This window comes from Panthera pardus, unplaced genomic scaffold, assembly GCF_024362965.1.
Source record: "Panthera pardus isolate Hobbes unplaced genomic scaffold, ASM2436296v1 HiC_scaffold_1, whole genome shotgun sequence".
Lineage (NCBI taxonomy): Eukaryota > Metazoa > Chordata > Mammalia > Carnivora > Felidae > Panthera > Panthera pardus.
Window position 1 is genome coordinate 14,328,481 of NW_026526654.1, and position 21,141 is coordinate 14,349,621.

Genomic DNA, 21,141 nt, shown 5'->3' on the forward strand with positions numbered 1-21,141 from the left:
TCAATTTCCCACTTCTTCCCGTGTCACTTACTTTCCACTTCAAGTAATACCTCCTGTCAGAGTATGTTGTGTCTGAAGCTCTCCTCCCTGGCTCTCTGGGGCGGGGAGCTTTCTCCCATCGAAGACCACCCTCCTTCCTTCACATCAGGCTGTCCGACCCGTCCGAACTCAAGCTCTCACAAGGAGGAGAGAAGTTCAGACCTTGGTGCCATGGTTTCCACCCTCTGGGGACTCCCTGGAAGCAAGGACACGACCAAGAGCACCGAATGCCCACCTCGTCCCAGAGCCAACGAAGCCATTTGGATGGTTGTCAAGAGGAACCTGGGAGAAAGTTTCCTCCACCCAGACGGACACGTCGGAGGAGGGGATGTCTCAGAGCGGCACGGGTGGTAGAAGAGTGTTCTGGAAATAGGAAGTTATTTAAGATAAGATGTGAAGTGAAGCGCTTACCATGTCGATGAAGACAACATATATCCAACCTTCAAAAGGATCAACGGTACAGAGTTCTCACCTTGCTTTACGTTTTTAAACTCAGGGGGCAGATGTCATCTTTTCTAGACTCGAGACTATGTGATAGTCAATTAGCAGGAAAGATGAAAAGTAACATTATAGCGGTATAAAGGGACTTTGCACAATGGCCTGAGAAAAAAAGACCTGTGAGGATATAGATGACCCTCACACAGCGGAGGATAAGACGAATCCCGTTACTGAAGTAACATCTTTCCTGACTGATGAGAAAAGGCATTCTGCCAGCTTCTACTCGAGGCTTTAGGGAAAAATGATTTTTCTTATTCAATATAACCATCTTCAAGATTCCTTGACTGTGAGGAAATGTTTCTAAAAGATTTTTAAAAATAGAGACCTTTAAAAAATGTATAAAAGGGGAATTGATGGCTGAATTGTTCTTCGCCCCTCCTCCTTCATTTTTCTGGAAAGCAGTGCCAACACAGAATGTGAATAAATGTATCTATCTGCCGGGAAAAAGTGCCAAGAAATTGCCATCAAATTCCTGGAGTTTTAATTTTAAAAAGAATTAAGGAACTATAACTTGTCTGGTGTTTCTACCTTTGATATCTTCTCGTATTTTCGCTTGGCCCCTTTAAATGGAATTATATAAAAACTACTGAGACCCAGAACCTTTTTGCTAAATTCACAAAAATCAAACAAAATCATCAAAACTCATGACATCTGACCCCATGATAATTGTGGAACCAGTATCAAATGGTCCTCAGGTAAGGACATTTTAAAAATGAGGGGTGTCTGGGTGGGTCAGTCAGTTAAGCGGCCGACTTTGGCTCAGGTCATGATCTCGCGGTCCGTGAGTTCGAGCCCCGCATCGGGCTCTGGGCTGACAGCTCAGAGCCTGGACCCCGCTTCAGATTCTGTGTCTCCCTCTCTCTCTGCCCCTCCCCGTTCAAGCTCTATCTCTTTCTCTCTGTCAAAAATAAATAAAACATTTAAAAATTAAAAAAAGAAACAGACATTTTAAATGTCACTACGTGATTAATTTAAAAATCAGCTAAAACTGGGGCGCCTGAGTGGCTCAGTCAAGGTTAAGCATCCGATTTCAGCTCAGGTCACGGTCTCACGGTTCGTGAGTTCGAGCCCCGCGTCGGGCTCTGTGCTGATGGCTTGGAGCCTGGAGCCCGCTTCGGATTCCGTGTCTCCCTCTTTCTCTGCCCCTCCCCAGCTCGTGCCCTGTCTCTCTGTCTCTCTCTCAAAAATAAAAAAAACATTAAAAATTTTAAAAAAATAAAATAAAAATGAGGGGCGCCTGGGTGGCTCAGCCGGTTAAACATCTCACTTCAGCTCAGGTCACAATCACACAGTTTGTGGGTTCGAGCCCCGCATGGGGCTCTCTGCTGTTAGCACAGAGCCTGCTTGGGATCCTCTGTCTCCCTCTCTCTCTCTCTCTGCCCCACCCCTACTCTTTCTCTCTCTCTCCCTCTCAAAAAATAAACACTTAAAAATGAATGATAACGTGCCTTCTGCTACATTTGGTCCCAGTGCTGCAAAGTCGAGCAGTGTGGACACAGGGCCACGTCTGGAAGAGGCCAGGGGTTTTCCTCCACCACCTTTTTGTCCAGCCAAGACGAACCATAGCTCCCTGTATGTTCATTCTGTAGTTTTCTTCATGGAGAGACTGGGATTAAGAGCTATATCATCTGTATCTTCCCTCATTTCTGAACCGTTTCACTGAAGGAAAAACAGCTTCTTTCCACCGCATCAGAAGCAGCACCCAGTCCCACAGGCAAAAAGTGACGTAAAGCGACGAAGACATCATTTTTTTTCTTCCTTCCCTGCTAATGATCGGATCAAAGCAATCTATTCTCCACCCCCCACCCACGTCTGTATCTCTCTTTTTCTATCTTTCCCACCCCCACCTCACTCATGTTTCTGAGTGAGCACTGGGCTTAACCTTCGACCTTATGCAAGAAAGAAATCACTACTCAGCTAATAAATAGCAATTGAGAGCAATGTCCTTCCATGAGAGGGAACGTTCTCTCAAACCAATACCAAAGGGGGAAATGTAACCTGTCCTTACAGTCACCTGACTTCCTGTGATGGTCTCCTGTTGACATAAATTCTCATACTGCAAATTCTTTTCTAAAGGCATAGCTCAGCTCCTGTTTTCTAATTTTATGAAACTTTTAGCTAATATCCTAACCTTATTTCAAGGACTTTTCACTCCCTCCGTCACTTCCAGAAGGAAAAGGAAATTATTGAAATAAATAAAGAAAGAAAGCTTTCCTTTCTTTAAGGAAAGTCATCAGTTAGATAGTGAAGAGATTTAAAAGCAAATCTGAAGAGTTAGAAAGTAATAACAACAACAACAAAAAGAAGAAATCTTTAGAAATAGGGATCGCATCTGTAATATTTTATTTTATTTTATTTTATTTATTTTTTTATTTTTAAATTTTAACGTTTTATTTATTTTTGAGACAGAGGGAGACAGAGCATGAACGGGGGAGGGTCAGAGAGAGGGAGACACAGAATCGGAAGCAGGCTCCAGGCTCTGAGCCATCAGCCCAGAGCCCGACGCGGGGCTCGAACTCACGGACTGTGAGATCGTGACCTGAGCTGAAGTCGGAGGCTTAACCGACTGAGCCACCCAGGCGCCCCTGCATCCGTAATATTTTAAAGCATCTCCGTTGACTAAAAGAAATGGGTTCATCAGTAGGGTGCATTAAGCAGTATCAACGGACATGATTTCTAGTCTGAGGATAAATGTGGAAAAAAAAAAAAAAAAAAAAAAAAAGGCTGCCAAGCCAAGCTTTGTTTGTTTGGAGAGTTTCACTCAGAAGGGACAACTGTAAAAACATCTGTATTCAGCTGCAACTACATTTCCTTCACCACAGGGCAGCTGAGATCCATCCAACATCTCTTCTAGGACATCAGAAAAAGATGAGCCTAATTGCTTTAGCCTTGGCTGGTTAAATATTTAAGTGCAGGGCTGTGCCTCGCTGTGTGCGAGGGGAAATAAACGATCTCGGGGTGAGATCGAAATGTAGCATCTTGATGGAACCTCCCTTTCCAAGAAGCTTTCCCGAGCGTGCGGTCTGAACCAGGGTCAGCTTGGGGTGCTCGCTAGGACTCTGTGGCCTCGCGGCAAATGGGAGAGGCTTTTCAGTCGGACGCTTTCAAAGACTGTGCCTAAGAAATTTATTTTTCCGAATGGGAAACCCAATCTTTTGGGTGGGTGGGGGGGAATGAAGCTTCTGGACTGAAGCTAGGCAGTGTTCTTTTGAATTTAAGCTGAACAAAGTATGATCTTATGAGACGAATTAGGCTCATCCTAAGAGCAAAATGGACTAAACTTATTTTGCTAGAAATTGGCTGCTACTGTTCACGGTCTTTTTCATTCCATGTTTCTCCCTCGATGTTCTCGTGGTTGTAAATATAGTTGTAGCCATACAGACCATGCCTTTCTCACAGCTTATGACTCTTAGTGTTCTAATATGACGTCCCTCCCCCCTTCCTTCCCCAACACAGTGGCCAATTCGAACAGACAGCTACCGGAACATCCGTGAGACATCTGGAGAAGCCACCACCACTGAAATGCTGTGACAAAAGACACTTGACCCCAGACTCTCCATTTTCTCAAACTTGACACCCCCCTCAAAGAGGAAGTCGCACTTTTGTATAATGCCATTACCCTATCCCTTCATATGATGTAGCATCCAACTATTCTATGTAATTTGGAACTCTCTACCTCATTACAATTTTGTCTTACTAATGCTTCCTGTCCGTGTTGTTTTGTGTGTGTGTGTGTGTGTGTGTGTGTGTGTGTGTGTGTGTATGCAGTCACTTATTTCCATTATTGTATCGTCCCAACTTTCCTAAAAAGGGCAGAAAAGAAAGAAACCCCCATTTGTTCATTACATGTTAACATACTTCTTATCACAGATGGAATTAACTATAAGAACTTAACTATTTTCCTTGGACACAAAGATAAAGTCCATTGTGAAGAATTCTGAGTGAATCTAGGGGACAGAAGAAAAAAATTTCCATTTTCCATTAATGGGAGACAAAGTGTTACGTGACTACCACGTCTAAAGCAGAAGATACCTGGACCCACGGATGACTTCAGGATCCCCGAAATCCCTGAAGTGGAAGGTAAAATATCTGCTAATCATGAATACTTTCTACAAAAACGTTGCCTCAGATTTTCAAATGACCCAGAAAGTTTCAAAGTAACTATAAAGGGAGAAACTGATCCTATCTATATTTCAAAGAACTACAATCCTGAACGGGATCTGGGAAGAGGTAATTATATAAGTATATCCTACAATGACATATAGACATACAGTTACTTGTGGGCAAAGGGGTTGGGGTGCAAAGGCCCCTGGTATGAATCTCCCATGAAAAAGGTGCCAGAGACCTATCTACATGCTGACCCACTTGGCTTCCTGTAGAAAAGCAGACACCATGTAAGCTATAGTCGTCATGCTGTATGTTACGTCCCTTATAATTGGAAATTCGTACCTTTGGACCACCTTCCTCCAATGTCTCCCTCTCCCCACATGGATACATGTTCCCTGCCCCTTCTGATAACCAAATGTCTGACCTTTTTTTTTTTTAGATTCTACATGTAAGTGAGATGATATAGTATTTGTATTTCTCTGTCTGATTTATTTCACCTAGCATTATGCCTTCAAAGTTCATCCATGTTGTTGTAAATAGTAGGATAGCCTCATTTTTCATGGCTGAGTAATATCCCATTATATATATATACCACGACTTCCTTACACACTCGTCCATTGTTGGGCACCTAGGTTGTTTCCATGTCCTGGCTATTGTAAATAATGCTGCTGTAAACATGGCGGTCCACGTATCTTTCTGAATTGGTGTTCTCTTTTCCTTTGGATATATGTGCAGAAATGGAATTACTGGATCATACAATAGTTCTATTTTTAATTTTTTAAGGAAGCTCCATACTGTTTTCCACCAATTTACATTCCACCAATTTACCTTCCCACCAATAGGGCACAAGGGTTCTCTTTTTTCCATATCCTGTGCCAAAATTTCTCTCTTGTCTCTTTGATAATTGCCATCCTGACAGGAAAGAGGTGATATCTCATTAAAGTTTTAATTTGAATTTCCCTAATTACTAGTGATGTTGAGCATCTTTTGAGGTACCTGTTGGCCTGTCATATATTTTCTTTGGAGCAATGTCTATTCAGGCCTTTCACCCATTGTTAATTAGATGATGATGGTGATTGCTATTGAGTTGTATAAGTTCTTTATATGTTTTCATTGTTAACCCTTTATCAGATATATGGTTTGAAAATATTTTTTTCCATTCCATAGTTTGTCTTTTCACTTTGTTGATGGTTTTTTTTTCTGTGTAGCTTTTTAGTTTAATTTAGTCCTACTTGTTTATTTTTCATTTTGTTGCTTATGCTTTAAGTATTATGTCCAAAAACTCATTAGTAAGACCCATAACAAGGAGCTCTGTTCCTATGTTTTCTTCTAGGAATTTCATGGTCTCATATCTTACATTTAAATCTTTTTTTTATTAAAAAATTTTTTTATTATCATTATTTTTTATTTTTAATATAATTTATTGTCAAATTGGCTAACCCACAGTGTGTAATGTGTGCTCTTGGTTTTTGGAGTCGATTCCTGTGGTTCATTGCTTATATACAACACCCAGTGCTCATCCCAACAAGGGCCCTCTTCAATGCCCATCACCCACTTACCCCTCTCCCCCACCACACCATTAAGCCTCAGTTTGTTCTCTGTATTTAAGAGTTTCTTGTGGTTTGCCTCCCTCCCTCTCTGTTTGTAACTATTTTTCCCCTTTCCTTTCCTCCATGGTCTTCTGTTAAGTTTCTCAAGATCCACACATGAGTGAAAACATATGATATCTGTCCTTCTCTGACTGACTTATTTCACTCAGCATAATACCCTCCAGTTCCATCCATGTTGCTGCAAATGGCAGGATTTCATTCTTTCTCATTGCCAAGTTGTATTCCATTGTATATATAAACCACATCTTCTATATCCATTCATCAGTTAATGGACATTTAGCCTTTTTCCGTAATTTGGCTATTGTTGGAAGCACTGCTATAAACATTGGGGTACATGTGCCCCTATGCATCAGCACTCCTGTATCCTTTGGATAAATCCCTAGTAGTGCTATTGCTGGGTCAGAGAGTAGCTTATTTTTAATTTTTTGAGGAACCTCCACACTGTTTTCCAGAGCGGCTGCACAAGTTTGCATTCCCACCATCAGTGCAAGAGGATCCTCATTTCTCCACATCCTTGCCAGCATCTATTGTTTCCTGAGTTGTTCATTTTAGCCACCCTAGCCAGTGTGAGGTGGTATCTCAGTGTGGTTTTGAATTGTATTTCCCTGATGAGGAGTGACACTGAGCATCTTTTCATGTGTCTATTGGCCATCTGGATGTCTTCTTTGGGAAAGTGTCTATTCATGTCTTCTGCCCATTTCTTCACTGGATTATTTGTTTTTCAGGTGTGGAGTTTGGTGAGTTCTTTATAGATTTTGGATACTAACCCTTTATGCTATATGTCATTTCCAAATATCTTCTCCCATTCCGTCGGTTTCCTTTTAGTTTTATTGATTGTTTCCTTTGCAGTGCAGATTCTTTTTACCTTGATGAGGTCCCAATAGTTCATTTTTGCTTTTAATTATGGAGCCAGTTTCACTCTTTTACATGTGAACATCCAAAAACCCCAGCACCATTTATTGAAGAGACTATCTTCTCTCCATTCAATATTTTCAGCTCCCTCGTCAAATATCAGCAGACCATGTATGCTTGGGTGCATTCCTGGGCTCTTGATTCTGTTCCATTGGTCTGTTGGTCTGTTTTCATGCCAGCCCGATACTGTTTTGATAACTACAGCTTTATAGTATAGCTTGAAATTAGGAAGAGTTTTACTTCCTGCATTATTCTTCTTTTTCACAGTTTCTTTGGTTATTTGGGGCCGTTTGTGGTTCCATGGAGAATTTAGGAGTGTTTTTCTACTTTTGTAAAATATGCCACTAGAATCTTGATAAGGAGTGCATTGAACCTATAGATGGCTTTGGTAGTATTGATATTTCAACAACATTAATTCTTCAAGTCCATGAACACAGAAGGCCTTTCCATTTATTTGTATCTTCTTCCATTTCTTTCACCAGTGTCTTGTGGTTTTGAGCGTAAAGATCTTTCACCTCTTTAGTTAAATTTAATTCTAAGTATTTTATTGTTTTTGGTGCTACGGTAAAAAGAATCAATTTTTTTATTTCTTTGTCCGAAATTTTATTGCTAGTACATAGAAACATTACTAATTTTTGTTTATTTGTTTTGCAACTTTACAGAGTTCATGGGTTAGATCTAATAGTTTTTTTGGCTTGGTCTAATAGTCTTTAGGATTTTCTCTATGGAAATCATGTCATCTGCAAATAAAGACAATTTTAATTCATCCTTTCTAATTCGGACTCCTTTTATTTCTTTTTCTTGCCTGATTGCTCTGGCTGGGACTTGCTGTTCTATGTTGAATGGTTGTGGTGAGTGCAGGCACCCTTGTCTTGGTCCTGATCTTAGAGGAAAAGCTTTCAGTCTTTCACCATTGAGTATGATGTTAGCTATAGGCTTGTCCTATATGGCCTTTATCACGTTGAGAAATGTTCCTTCTATGCCTAAATTGCTAAGAGTTTTTATCATAAATCATTGATGAGTTTTGTGAAATGCTTTTTCTGCACCTATTGAGATGATGATAAGATTCTTTTCTTTCGTTCTATTAATGGGATGTATCACACCGATTGATATGCGTATTGATTTGTGTTGAAGTATCCTTTTGCCCCAGGGATAAATCCCACTTGATCATGGTGAATGATCTTTAAATGTGCTGAAAATTTGGTATGCTGGAATTTTATGTTATTTTTTTTAAGTTTGTTTATTTCTTTTGAGAGAGAGAGCAGAAGAAGGGCAGAGTGAGAGGGAGAGAAAGGATCCCAAGCAGGCTCCCTGCTGTCAGCACAGAGCCCAACACGGGGCTTCATCTCACAAACTGTGAGGCCATGACCTGAACCAAAACCAAGAGTCGGATGCTCAACCAACTGAGCCACCCAGGCACCCCTGGTATACAAGTATTTTAATGAGGACTTTTCATCTATATTCATCAAGGATATTGGCCTGTAGGAGTAGTGCCCTTTTCCGGTTTTGCTATCAAGCTAGTGCTGGCCTCGTAAAACTAGCTTTGGAGTGTTTCCTGCTTTTTGGTTGTTCACGACAGTGGTGTTTAATGGCTGGTATTTCCCTGTCGAACTTCTTGTTTTGTTCATGTACTGTTTTCCTATTTCATTTAGTTGCCTGTCTGTGTTTTCTTGTAGTCCACTAAGTTTCTTAAAAGGATTATTCTCAATTCTTTGTCTGGAAGTTCATAGATTTTTTTTTGGGGGGGGGGCAGTTATTAGAACTCTATTGGTTTCTTTTGCCGGTGTTAGATTTACCTGATTTTTTTGTGATCCTTGATTCCTACATTAGTATCTGTGCCCTTGAGTAATGACCCCCCTCTTTCAGACTTTAAAGGTTTGCTTTGACAGAGGTAATTCTTCACTATTCAGCTCACTTTGGGTTTCTGGGTGTTTCTGCTGGTAATGTCTTTGGGCAGGCCAGGCCTGCTCCTATGGTCTATTTGAGCCAAGGCAACTGTTTGAACTCTCAGGATGGGGATAAGGGGTGTACTGCTAAGGGCAGTTGGGTAGGACCACTGGCTTGGTTCTCTACCCAAGTGAGGCTGTCGGATGGGCTCCATGGTAGTATGAATTCTCTGGTCAGGCGTTCAAGATGGTCAGGTCTGGGCCCTATCTTCAGTAGTAAGTGGACCTCTGAATTAGCTCACCTGCCCAGACAGGGAGGGAGGCCAGGAGTCGGGGCCTGTACAGCTCATGGTCTGGGGACCTGAATCAGGCCTGAGTATGTACAGAATTCCCAGGATGGGTGAGGGCACTGGTTTTGCTCTGCAGAGAGGGGAAGCCACAAGCTCTCTGTTCAAACGCCATGTGCAGAGAACTGTTGATTGAGATATGCAGCATCCTACAGGCTCTGGTGAGCTCCCCCGGCCGTATTCAGAGATGACTGGGGCTGCATATTAGATTCCCTGCCTGGGTGCCGAGGGAGAAACAGCTTTAAAACAGGTAAGGCTCGGGGCACCTGGGTGGCTCAGTCGGTTAAGCGCACGACTTCAGCTCAGGTCACGATCTCGAGGTCCGTGGGTTCAAGCCCCGCATCGGGCTCTGGGCTGATGGCTCAGAGCTTGGAGCCTGCTTCTGATTCTGTGTCTCCCTCTATCTCTCTGCCCCTCCCCGTTCATGCTCTGTCTCTGTCTCAAAAATAAATAAACATTAAAAAAAAAAAAGAAAGGTAAGGCTCTTGGTTTATGGTCTTAACTCAAGCTGACCTGCAGCCCGAGCTTTCTGACCAAACAGGGCCACTGGCCATGTGCTGCAAACCATTGGCTCTGCTTGCCCGCCTCTCAGCTTGAGCCCCTCTGGGCCACACAGCACCCAGGAGTTGTCACCAGCCTTTCTGGTCAGATGGGGCTGGAAGACACTCTCCGTAGCAGGTGGGGCTGCGACTCAGCACCTTGCCTGGACGTAGACAAACAAGGCTCTGAGGGCGGCAAGATTCTTTGTTTTGTGACCCAAATAAGGCAGCTCTGCACCCGGCCACGTTCTCTGGTCAGAATACGTCCTTGACGTGGTTCTGCAGATGAGCAAAATCGCTGGTTGGGATTACTGCTTGGGCCCTGCAGCTGTGAACTCAGTCTCCCCAGATTCGTGCACAGATTGCTGCAAGCCCCTCCCCCCTTTCCCATCACAATCAGATTCCAGGGGGCTGGGCCCTGAGATCCCCCTGTAGTCTCCATGATGTAAGATCAGAGTACGGGCATCCAGGAAGGGACCCCCAATGCTGGGGAGGAGTTGCTCGTCTTCCCCCTCGCCCACCTTCCCGTTCTCTTTTCCCACTGGAGGAACCACCGGAGGGTCAGTGGTGACGTCTCTGCGTGGTACGGGGCTGCCCTGGGGGAGGGGAGATGTAGTCCACAAGCAGCCTCCTCTCTTACTCTTCCAGGGCAATCTGTCTTGGTCCCTGAGATGCAGGGTGCTTCAGCCTAACCCCTGTGCTCTAGGATTCTTTTGGTGTCTTCTTCTTGAATAAATGTTTGCTGTTCTTGTGAAGGAAGGCAAAGTCAGGAACCACCCATGTCGCCACCTTGGTGACATCATTCTCCCCGGAAATGCAATCCACTAGGTAAAATACACACTTACAGAAGCAAATGTATTTGCATTTATTTGCATGTATGTGAACAGTCATAAAGAAGCAGTTACATTTATGACTAGGCCTATTTCTAATTGAAATTTATGAGATGCACGTTGTGAATGAAGAAACTAGTTGATGGTAACTGGAGACTAAGAATGGATTTACATAGCGTCTCAAAAAGGAAACTTGTTGCCGTCACGTACAACAATCAGAAGACACAGTGGAGGAAGAGTCTGGAACAGAGACAAACCGGATTTAATAACGGGAAAGGCAGAGAAAGGGAGGAAGGGGATCAAACATATTATTCTCTTTGCAGTTACCTACACAGATGAAGAATATCGTTTCCAGTAGCAGTTTCCAGGGATCACACAGATGGGGTGATACGCCCATGTGGGGCATCCCGTGTATGACGAAGTCAATGCTGAAGGCCAACCTCCTCACTTTCATGCTGCACTTAACGACACTGTGACTATTCCCCCTAAGCCCGTAGGTGGAACCTGGCCCCAGAGTCACACGTTGCCGAAGCATTTCCCAAGCCAGTGTAGCGTTTGTGACAGAATCCAAGTTTTTATCTGCTACTTCTACTGAAAAGAATTCTTTTTGAGAGAAGAAATACCAGAGTCGAGTAAGGAAACAGTACCAATGGGCTGATGGCAACAGTGTGAAAAGTAGTCCCGTTTAACCACAAGAACAACTAGGTTGGTAGGCTCAGGATTTGGGTTCCCCATTAGAGCCCCCTGTCTTCTTTCAAAGCATATTCCTTAGATAAACTATAATGGTGGAAATACCAGTCATGCTCACCAATAGCACCACTAATGATAATAACCAAGGAAGGCTTGTAAGGATGTAAAAGCATGGATGTAAAAGGTTGCCCAATTTTCATGGGACCAGAGTTGGACACAGACAGAATACTGTCTAGAAATCTGTATGGGGCCGATCCCCACGAGCTGTCTAGCCAGGAGGTGACAGTTGGCCCTGGTGAGCACAGGAGAAGCTAGCCATGTCTCCTGGTACAAAAAGCGACAGGGGGACCCTGATCCTGAAGAATTGAAGGGAAACCTGGCAACCCATTGGAAGAAGTTCACGTCACTCCTGCAAGGAGGTCTCATCAAAGCCCGAGATGACTCTGCCGTCACCCCCTAACACGGAACAGATTAGAAGCATTGGAAGTTTGGGTTAAATTTATGGAGAGTTTTAACGTCCTGAAGTTTTAATTTGCTCTACTTGTAGCATCTAAGGGTTCCCAGGTGGGAGCGGATTTGTACGTATTGGTGTGAGGCACTGTGCTAATTATTTGCCCCCTTACAAAGTCGAGGATGAAAAATACCCCTAAAGCTGCAAATATCCCGAGGGTGCCTAACACACTCCCCTAAAGCCTCACCTGGTTGGCTGTGCGTTACCACTCATGCTCATAATATCTCTTTCGAACCCTGACTAGTGAATGTGAGATCTTAACATTTGGGGAAGAGGGAAACGAGGCCACGGTGTCCGAATATTTGGATGGGAATGACAGAGTTGGATCAGCTTGTCACAAAGGTAACAGGCTTATGAAATAACTATAGTAGGAGTTATTGCAAGCCAGTGCAAGGGGCTGACTACCTCAACCTCTCGAAGGTAAACATTTAGATTCAGGAACTCCTAGTTATAAGCTCGATTTTTAAATTTCCTACACATACCAGACACAGTGCAGGTTATCGAAGCCCACCTTATCCAAGCCAAATTAAGGCTCAAACGTGGACCTCTCTGATTCCAAAATGTTTTCTCTTAACAACGATGCCATGGGTCTCTAGGATTCACTGTGGTGTTTGTCTTGCTTTGGTTCCATCAAAGGGTCTAAAATTCTGCTTTCAGGGCACCTGGGTGGCTCAGTGGGTTAAGCAGTTGACTTTGGCTCAGGTCATGATCTCATAGTTTGTGAGTTCAAAGCCCCGCATTGGGCTCTGTGTTGACAGCTAGGAGCCTGGAGCCTGCTTCAGATTCTGTGTCTCCCTCTCTCTCTCTGCCCCTCTCCTGGTCATTCTCTGTCTCTCAAAAATAAAACATTTAAAAAATGTGTTTAAACGTTATAAAAATAAATAAATAAATAAATAAATAAATAAATAAATAAATAAATAAAATTCTGCTTTCAACATTGTGACAGAGGCCCCACAAAATTAAGACTCTCTAGTTTAGCCTGATCTCCAATTTGTCTGTATAGTACTTTTCCGGAACACAGATACATTAACCCTCAAGGATAATATTGGTATTTAATTAAGATTAATGAGAAGATAACATTTTTATAAAGTGCTGGAAGTACAACAGTGGATACAACCTGACCTTTGCTCTTGCAAAGGCTTTATAATTCCCCGGCAGACACAGACATGTGATTAATTCCACTGGGCAGAGGGCTATCATGGGGCTCCATATACGCTCACAGAAAAACAGTAGAACGCAGGGTAGAAAAGTAGAACCTGGAAAGCAAGGGTGGATCAGGCTGATGCTTGAGGATGTTTGGGGACGCTTGACAGAAGAGTTAGCATTTAGACTGAATCTTGAAAAGATGGGAATTTTGCGTTGGAAGGACTGTGGGAGGGCACAGCAGGCAGACAGAAACCAGCTACTAAAAAAGAAAGGAGCGAAGACGTGGAACCATAATGACAGCTAACACTGGAACATGTTTTCTGAGCCAGAACCTGGTCCAAGGGCTTAAACTACTGCCTTATTTAATCCTGCCAACCACCCAAGAAGGTAAGAAGGCTACTGGCCCCCACCTGACAGATCAGAAAGCCCGGAGACATGGAAAGTAATGTGCCCTGGTTTACAAAATCCCTAAACGGTAAATGAGAAGGTGGACCCAGGCTAACACTCTCCAGGGCGCACACAATGTGTTTGATGAGCTACGGGTTGGCTTGACCGGACATTAGGTACATATGAGGAAAGGGGGTGACCAGATGCGCAAGGACACCCGCGTGGGGTGCGTTGTCTCATCTTCCAAGCTAAAGAGTTTGGAGCCTATCCAAAAGGAGTTGAGGGACAATCATTACAGAATTTCAAACCAAGAGAATTAAATGTGTTCTAGGAAAGTTGTTTTGGCAGCCTGCGTGGATTGGACCAAAGGAAGGGGGAGAAATTAATTACAGGGTAAATTGCAAAGGAACAGTCAGGGGACACAGGACCAAGAAAGTCCCCTAAAATCCACCCAGGTATCTCCTCTGTCGAGTTAGTGAGAACCAAGGAGTCGTAGCTTCAGGAGAAGACATCCTGGTGGGGGTGTCATGTGGACCTCGGAAGAGAGCTGTGCTCGAGAGACAGGTGCGCAGTGTAAGACAGCAGCAGAGGGTGGGGCTCCTGCTTATTACGATCACGTCTTATTACGTCTTATTACAGTCTCTTCTCACAAGTCAGAAGAGAAAAGGCTCCTCCTGTCCCCTTCCCCGGCTCCCACATCCTTATGCTCTCTTGTTATTTCTTCCTGGTCCTCCCTCCCTCACTTGTCTCTCTAACTTCTAAGCAACGCGGCTTATTTCACAAAAGGAAATGAAATCAACAACGTCCCTCCGACTCCCTGTAGCTTCCTTGCTCCTGCCTTTGGCTTTCGTTGGTTTCTCAGCCAAGCTGCTCCAAAGCGATAGAAGTGACATCTTCCTCCCCTTCCCTCCCTTTGTCACCTTCCGTGGATGCTTCCACCAACCCCCATCTGTGCTCTGACTCCAGAACTCCACAGAACTGACTCTGACAAGGGGTGGCAAAGAGGTCCTTCTCTCAGAACTCCTAGACACTCTCCAGCCCTGATCTGCTGGGGTCTCCATAATCACTCAGTATTTTAGAACTTCCCTTGGCCAAATTTCAATCTCCTTTCCAATGTACAAACCTGTCAAGTAGTATTTTTTTTTTAACTCAGTGTTCAATTTAATGGGTGGATCTTTAAAGCTTCAGAGAGAGATACCAGTCGGAAGATTTGTTTGTTTGACTTTTAACAGATTCTATTTGCTAGAAATACAGTTTTCTCTGCTCTTTGCTGGGAATGTCCATTTCCTTAAGCTATTTCACAACTTAGGTAGAGAAAAAGCTACCCGAGAAAAGAAATTCATCCATGGTCTCCATGGACTTAACCTAATGAATACTCTTCCCTTGTGGGGATGAACTGCCTCCCTCTTTCATTTTTGAGAGGATTCACAATGATGTGATGCCGTTGCAATCTTTTTTGTGTCCTCTGGGACCCTGAGAGGGGTGTTTCCTGTGGACTTTAACAAAAATAGCATAAAATAAAAAGCATAAAAACCATTCCTAAAGGGAGTTCCCCTCTACTTGCTCTGTGGGGTGCTGCTCTATTCATGAATCATTTAACAAAACCAATTAGATAAAAAAAAATTTTTTCCAAGGCCAGACTAAGAGATACAGAGTGAAAACATTCCTATGTTGATAGCCCCTCCTCACCGTACAATTTACATAAATTACTTGTAGAGTATATATGGATCAAGCCTTACAACTCCACGCTCTTCTTGCCAGAGTTTATCAACTCCTGATGCAGTTTCCAGATAAACAGGCATTGTTCCATGACAAATGCTCCCTGTAAAGATTGTAGAAGGATCAGCTGATACAGTCATGACTATGACACTAGTCCCTTAGGATTCTTCTTCTACATAGTGTTTTTAGAACTCAACTTGAGGTCCTCCTCTCCATGCCATTAAAACTGGTGTTCCCTGGGTTTTTTCCTTGGTCCACTGCTCTCTCCTCTCTCATCACCCTGGGCGATCTTGGTATTCTCAAGGTTTTGACAATGTGTATAGACCAGACATTCACAACCCTGCCCTGTCCCCTTCTTTCTACCTGTGCTCAGAGCCATCACCTTCTGGATGCAGAAGTCTGGATGTGCCATAGGCTAGCCACCTGTGTCATCCCACATACCCTAAAGCGGGTCTGTGATCTCCTCAGCTTCCCCACCAAAAGGGGTGCCTCTTAATATTTTCCCAATTGTAAATATTAGTGCTATCGGCAAGCCAAAACCTCAAGCCAGAAATTTTAGAGTATCCTTAGGTTACTCCCCCAAAACAAACTCTTTGTTAAGCATGCTCCTATCCCTTCCCCCGGCTCTCCAGTAGATCTCCTTTGCCACAAATTTGTTTCCTGCTCTTCCTGGAATAACCCCTGACTCTAAAGTCAGAGTTCAGGGAGAATCGCTATCTTCTGCATGCCCCGGGTAAATAGGGAGCATTTTTCTTAAAGGTAGTTTGACATATTTTTGTACCCTTTTATCTGGGATTTTTTTTTCAGTCACCACGTAGGGAAATTTGTGAGCAAAAATATTTGGATCCAATACACATAATCTGTTGCTCTTGACCAAGATACTGAAACTATGGCTTAAGAAGAGAGCACACAAGAAATACGACACTAGGCATATCCATTAGAGAAGGAACATAAATCCATAATTAAACTGGTAGCCCACCTTCTGTGTGGCTTGCTTGTCTGTACTGTGAATTTGATCAAATCCAGAAACTACAATATCAATCACTTCACAAGAGGGGAGAAAAAATTCTCCCAACATGCATTCCACTTACCAGTATGTCACCCTAACGCAGAACCTATCTACGCGGGCCATTTCCCTATATCTATCTATTCGTGTCAAATTAAACGATCTGGTCATCTCATTTTGATTCCCCATACGTATCCACTGCAAAAGAACTCCTTCCCCCCAAAAGGAAAACAGTCCAACTGAACAAACAGAATGGTAAAAAGAAGGGCTCATTTCCCATCCAAGTGACTTGTTCCAGAGATATAAATGGGATTCAATTGCATATGGGATGCCTGCAACTTTCAGTTTCCAAATCAGCAAGATAGAAATGTGTATGTCCACAACTTGTTTCGTCTGAGAACCTAGTTGCCATCTGGCCCATTCAACTACGTCTAAACTTGGGAAATGATTTAATGAAGCTCATTCAAACCCTGTAAGTATTGCCCGTTGCTGATGCGAATGAATAAGATTCCATTTTCAATTGATCGAAACCATTAATTCACTCAACAGATCTATAAACTGGCCATTGATTTTCACAGAGGGAAATGATTTGTCCCAAACAATTACAACTCTGAAGTGGAAACTGAGCAGCCCCGGCCCCCACCCTCCCCACAATAGATTCATCTGTGTTGACAACTCTGAGTCTCCTTGGTAAAGTCTGAGTCATTTTATCCCTTTCCCTCTGAAATCTTCTACACGGGGAGTGGGGGTGGGGGGGGGTGGGGGGGAGGAGGAACCAAACAAACGCAAAGTGTTTTAATATAGGTGCCTCCCATGGGGGTCCAGCTGTGGTTGTAGAACTGGTTTCACTGGGGAACTGTTTACTATGGGGGGGGCGGGGTCTAATTGGGAATGAGCTCCTGGGGGGGATGACTTCAGAGTGTGAATTAATCATCATTTTCAAAGAATGGCACCTGATTTTTAGCAAGTCCTCTACTACACTGTGTGTTAGCTTTTGCAATCAACAAGTCCCGAAAAGGCAGATTCGTTGCTAAAAAGGCAAAGTTAGAAAAAGATTTTTTAAAGTTTTTACTTCGCTGGTACACACATAAACAGGTCAGCCATTGTGGCGATCTACTTTTTTAAGACGCAAAACACCCACATGTGCTACCTAAGACAAACTGTTGAGTGTAAAAGTAGTTCAGACTGAGAGCTGAGTATACGTTAGGCAGGTGTCTCTTAAATCCCAACTCACTGGGATACAGGCGGACATTTGCCTAGAAAAGCTTTAGAGTGTTTAGTGAAACTCAAAATAGCAACACAAACATTGACTTAAAGAAAAACAAAACAAAACAAAACAAAAAAAACAGAGCTCCTTAGGTCTTCTGGCACGGCCCAAATGGGTTCTCAGTGTTTTTTATAACTACATTTAGGGTGGCGGATGATGCACTTGGTGATAAAGCTTTTTATTAATAAATAATTCAGTAGCCAGAGAGTGTAAAAACATCGTTTGTTTTGTGGCTGAGCGGCTTGTTTTCTAATTATAAAGCGGCTGCTAGGCCCGCAGCGCCAGGCCTGAGTGATTTCACCAGGTTTGTTCTGTGGTTCCCCATTGTCGCCCTTGAAAAGAACATTCCCACAGAGCGGGCTCTAAAGACAATAAACATCATATGTAAAAAGAAATGACATAATATTCGGCACTGATAAGAGGCTTTTCCCAGGAGCTGCGTGGGACCGTCTGCTCTGGGTGCCTGGAAGGAAGTGTCCACACAGGCAGTTTACTGGGGCCTGGGGCAGGCTCCACACAAAGAGCCCAGAAGTGGCCAGGTCCCTCCCTGCCTCTGTGAAAATCAATCCAAGGAAGTCTGATGCCATGGAACAGTTTCCTGTCCGCTGTGTGGGAAATTTAACTGAGTGCAAACGGCCAGCAACAATGGGACAATATATTATCATAAACAGGAAAAATAGCATTGGCCACGGAAATCAATGGCTGGAGTTCATGAGGCATTCATGAGATTGACAAGTGAATAAATTAAAACCAAAAGGTTAGGACATTGAAAGAGAAGTTAATTTTATGTCTGCCCTGGAGCTCCCCTTTTCAGACTCAAATTAAGACTGTGTATAATAAAATGAACATAAAGTCTTAGATGTACAAAAAAGACTTCGTGAAGACCTACATCGTCCGAAAACCAGAGATTCTTTCATAAACGTCCCCATGCATGTATAGTCGTTGCTCATGGCGCATTAACAACCCCCTTGACAGCGTGACCAAAGACTTATTTAAACGAGTTTCTTGCTTTAAATAAACCTGCTCTCAGCAGCCAACTGTTCATCCAGGAAGTGATGTGACATCCCAATACGCTGAAGAAGTTTACTCAACCAGAACCAAATGGAGATGTGTGCGACTCGGCTCTTTTTAAAGAACCCGAGGAAAAGCCACATGAGACCCCTCCAAAACCCCAAATAATTATGAACAACAGAACATAAGTAATTCTAAAGCAGACTTCAGCTAAATAAACAATGATCAATCCATTTCCCCGCCATCGTGGTTTGCCTTTTTCAAGAGGTTTTAAAGTTGTTTTTTTTTAAATAACAAAATGACTTTAATTAGAATTCACCACTGAACCTTGGTTTTGCAATAAAGTGTGTGTGACCCACCAAGTTCTTTCTCCTAATTTCTATTAAAGGCAGAACGTTGTTCAGCAGACAAAACAATGGGCTAAGGATTTTGAGACAATTAATTCTAATCCACATTTTGCTACTAACTCACCAACTTGCTTTGACAAGTAAGCATGAATCTACTGCGTGGTTTATGAACATTTGTTTTAAGTTATTCCAAAGCACGAAAGGGTCTGGTGACTGTTGCTAGTGAACAGATCTATATTCCCTAGTATTTAGGAACTGTCTCTCAAGTTTGTCTCTGGCAAAGTTTTGCGTGGACTTCAGGGATCTTTCCCTGCTGTGGTCACTTTACTCTTTCATTTTGGACTAGGATGATCTCTTTACACATCGTGGATTATTGATGGGATCTGATATTTTGGAAAGTTATAGGGTTTCATCTTCAGGCCCAAAAATTAGCCCAAGAATTTCTAGCCTCATAAGAATAGTCTTCCGGACATAAAAGCAGAAAGGTAATACCAGGGAGCCAAATTCTGGTTTTATTTTAAAATAAAATGTCCACTATACTTTTAGGAAGGTACAGAGAAGTTAAGAAATAACATTCTTCCAATCTATGTATTATTTTAAATGTGGCAAGAGCTTAGGTATTTTTGGGGTTTGCTTCATAAGGAGTTAAAAATAAAGTCAGATTTATTTATTTGTTTAAATTAATCCAACCTCATTCTTAAACCCTTGGTCCAGCAGCCGGTAAAAACGCAACAGAAGCGGCCAGCAGAGGGCAGGATATAACAGCAGAAACCGTCTGTTTATCTGAAAGGTAAATCCTATTAGTTCTACCAGACCAGAAAAAAAGAAAAGAAAAGAAAAAGGATATATATATATATATATAGTTTTATGTGAAGCAATTTCTGACCAAAGAAACAAAAATGCGGGCATCAAAATATGAATTAAAATGCAGTAGGAGGGCTTCGGGGCTTCCTGGAAAAGCCGCTGCGTTTGGTGGCGTGCCCCCAGGAAGCCACCTGCACACTCCTGACTCCATTTTGTCTCTCAGCACGCAAAAACTAGCAATTGACTTCTTCGTCCCAGCTTTTTGTTTTTCCGTTGAGATTCGACGCCACTGAGCAGCACACGTGGCCAGGCTCAGGCCGGCTGTGCACCTGTGTCGCCCCTTGGGCCGGGCTCTTGCCCCTGTCCTCCTCCACCTCGCCCCTGCCCCACGACACAGGTTTCTCACCTTCTTTGCTGTGCTGGGAGTCACCAGAACGTTCAGAGTGATGGCAAAAAAAAAAAAAAAAAAAAAGGCACAAAAGATGGCCCAGAAAGCCCCAATCGTCCAAAGAGCCTGTACCTCCGGGTTGGCCCTCTGGGTCTTGTATGTCTTTTCATAGAGTCATTGAAATTAAAAATAGAATGCTTTCATTTAGAGCTTAGGCGTTGGCCCTGCTGTCTCCTCCCTGGACCAGTCCAAGGCCAGGTTTTCATAGGTTCCCTCCCCAAGGCAGCCCACCCTTCCTTCAGCTTCTCTGCACCCGCAGCAGGAACCCCACCACCAGAGGTACTCACTCCCTCTTCCCCTTTGCTGGTTTCCACCATGGGACTGGATCCATGGAGGGCCCTGACCCCCCACCCCCAACCGTTCCTCTGTGGCCCATCCCCCACGCTGCCCCCAGCTGCTTACTCACCAGGCTCCTAGCCCTCATTACTTCTTGCCTAGCTTTGGGTTTTTTTGTGTTTTTTTGTTGTTGTTGTTGTTGTTTCAATCTTTTCCTCAGGAAAGCAAAGTAAAGGCCAAAGGCCAAAGCGGACGATTAAAATAATCACAATAAGAAGAAGGGACACACTCCCCAGGGTCTAAGGGCATTGCATAACTCCCAGGACTCCAGTGAAATCACATCCCTTGGTGAGTAAGACCTTGGTAATTTGAGTAATGAGTGGGCTCGCTTTTTAAAATTCATTGTGTTACGAAAAGGAAACACACACACACACACACACACACACACACAACTTAGTTCCTAAGCAGCTGCATCAGCCAGTGAAATTGACATGCGCTGCAGGTGAAAACGCCTTTCCTTCCCCCCTACTGACAGTTTAGCACATTTCACTTCAGATATGGACCCAAGTGTGCTGGGTGGCAGCTGGTTTGTACAGAAAGGTGAAATATACCCAGCACTTTCAAACATTCAAGTTCAAAAAGAATGAATGAATTCTTATTCATACTTTTAAAAGAAATATATGTGGCCATCCAGATTATGCATGTTTCGTTTTAAAGGAAAAGGTATTTATTTTTATTTTTTTAAGATTTATTTTATATTT

General features: G+C 43.2%; 1 long non-coding RNA gene across 1 annotated transcript in view; it reads right to left on the bottom strand.

Annotated features, from left to right (window-relative positions):
• LOC109264081 (uncharacterized) overlaps positions 1-20,714 on the bottom strand; it is a 76,232-nt gene extending 55,518 nt beyond the window's left edge. Inside the window, exon 1 of the long non-coding RNA XR_002078571.2 lies at positions 20,511-20,714. This is a non-coding gene — a long non-coding RNA (uncharacterized LOC109264081). The remainder of the gene's footprint in view (positions 1-20,510) is intronic.
• Between the last annotated feature and the right edge of the window lie 427 nt (positions 20,715-21,141).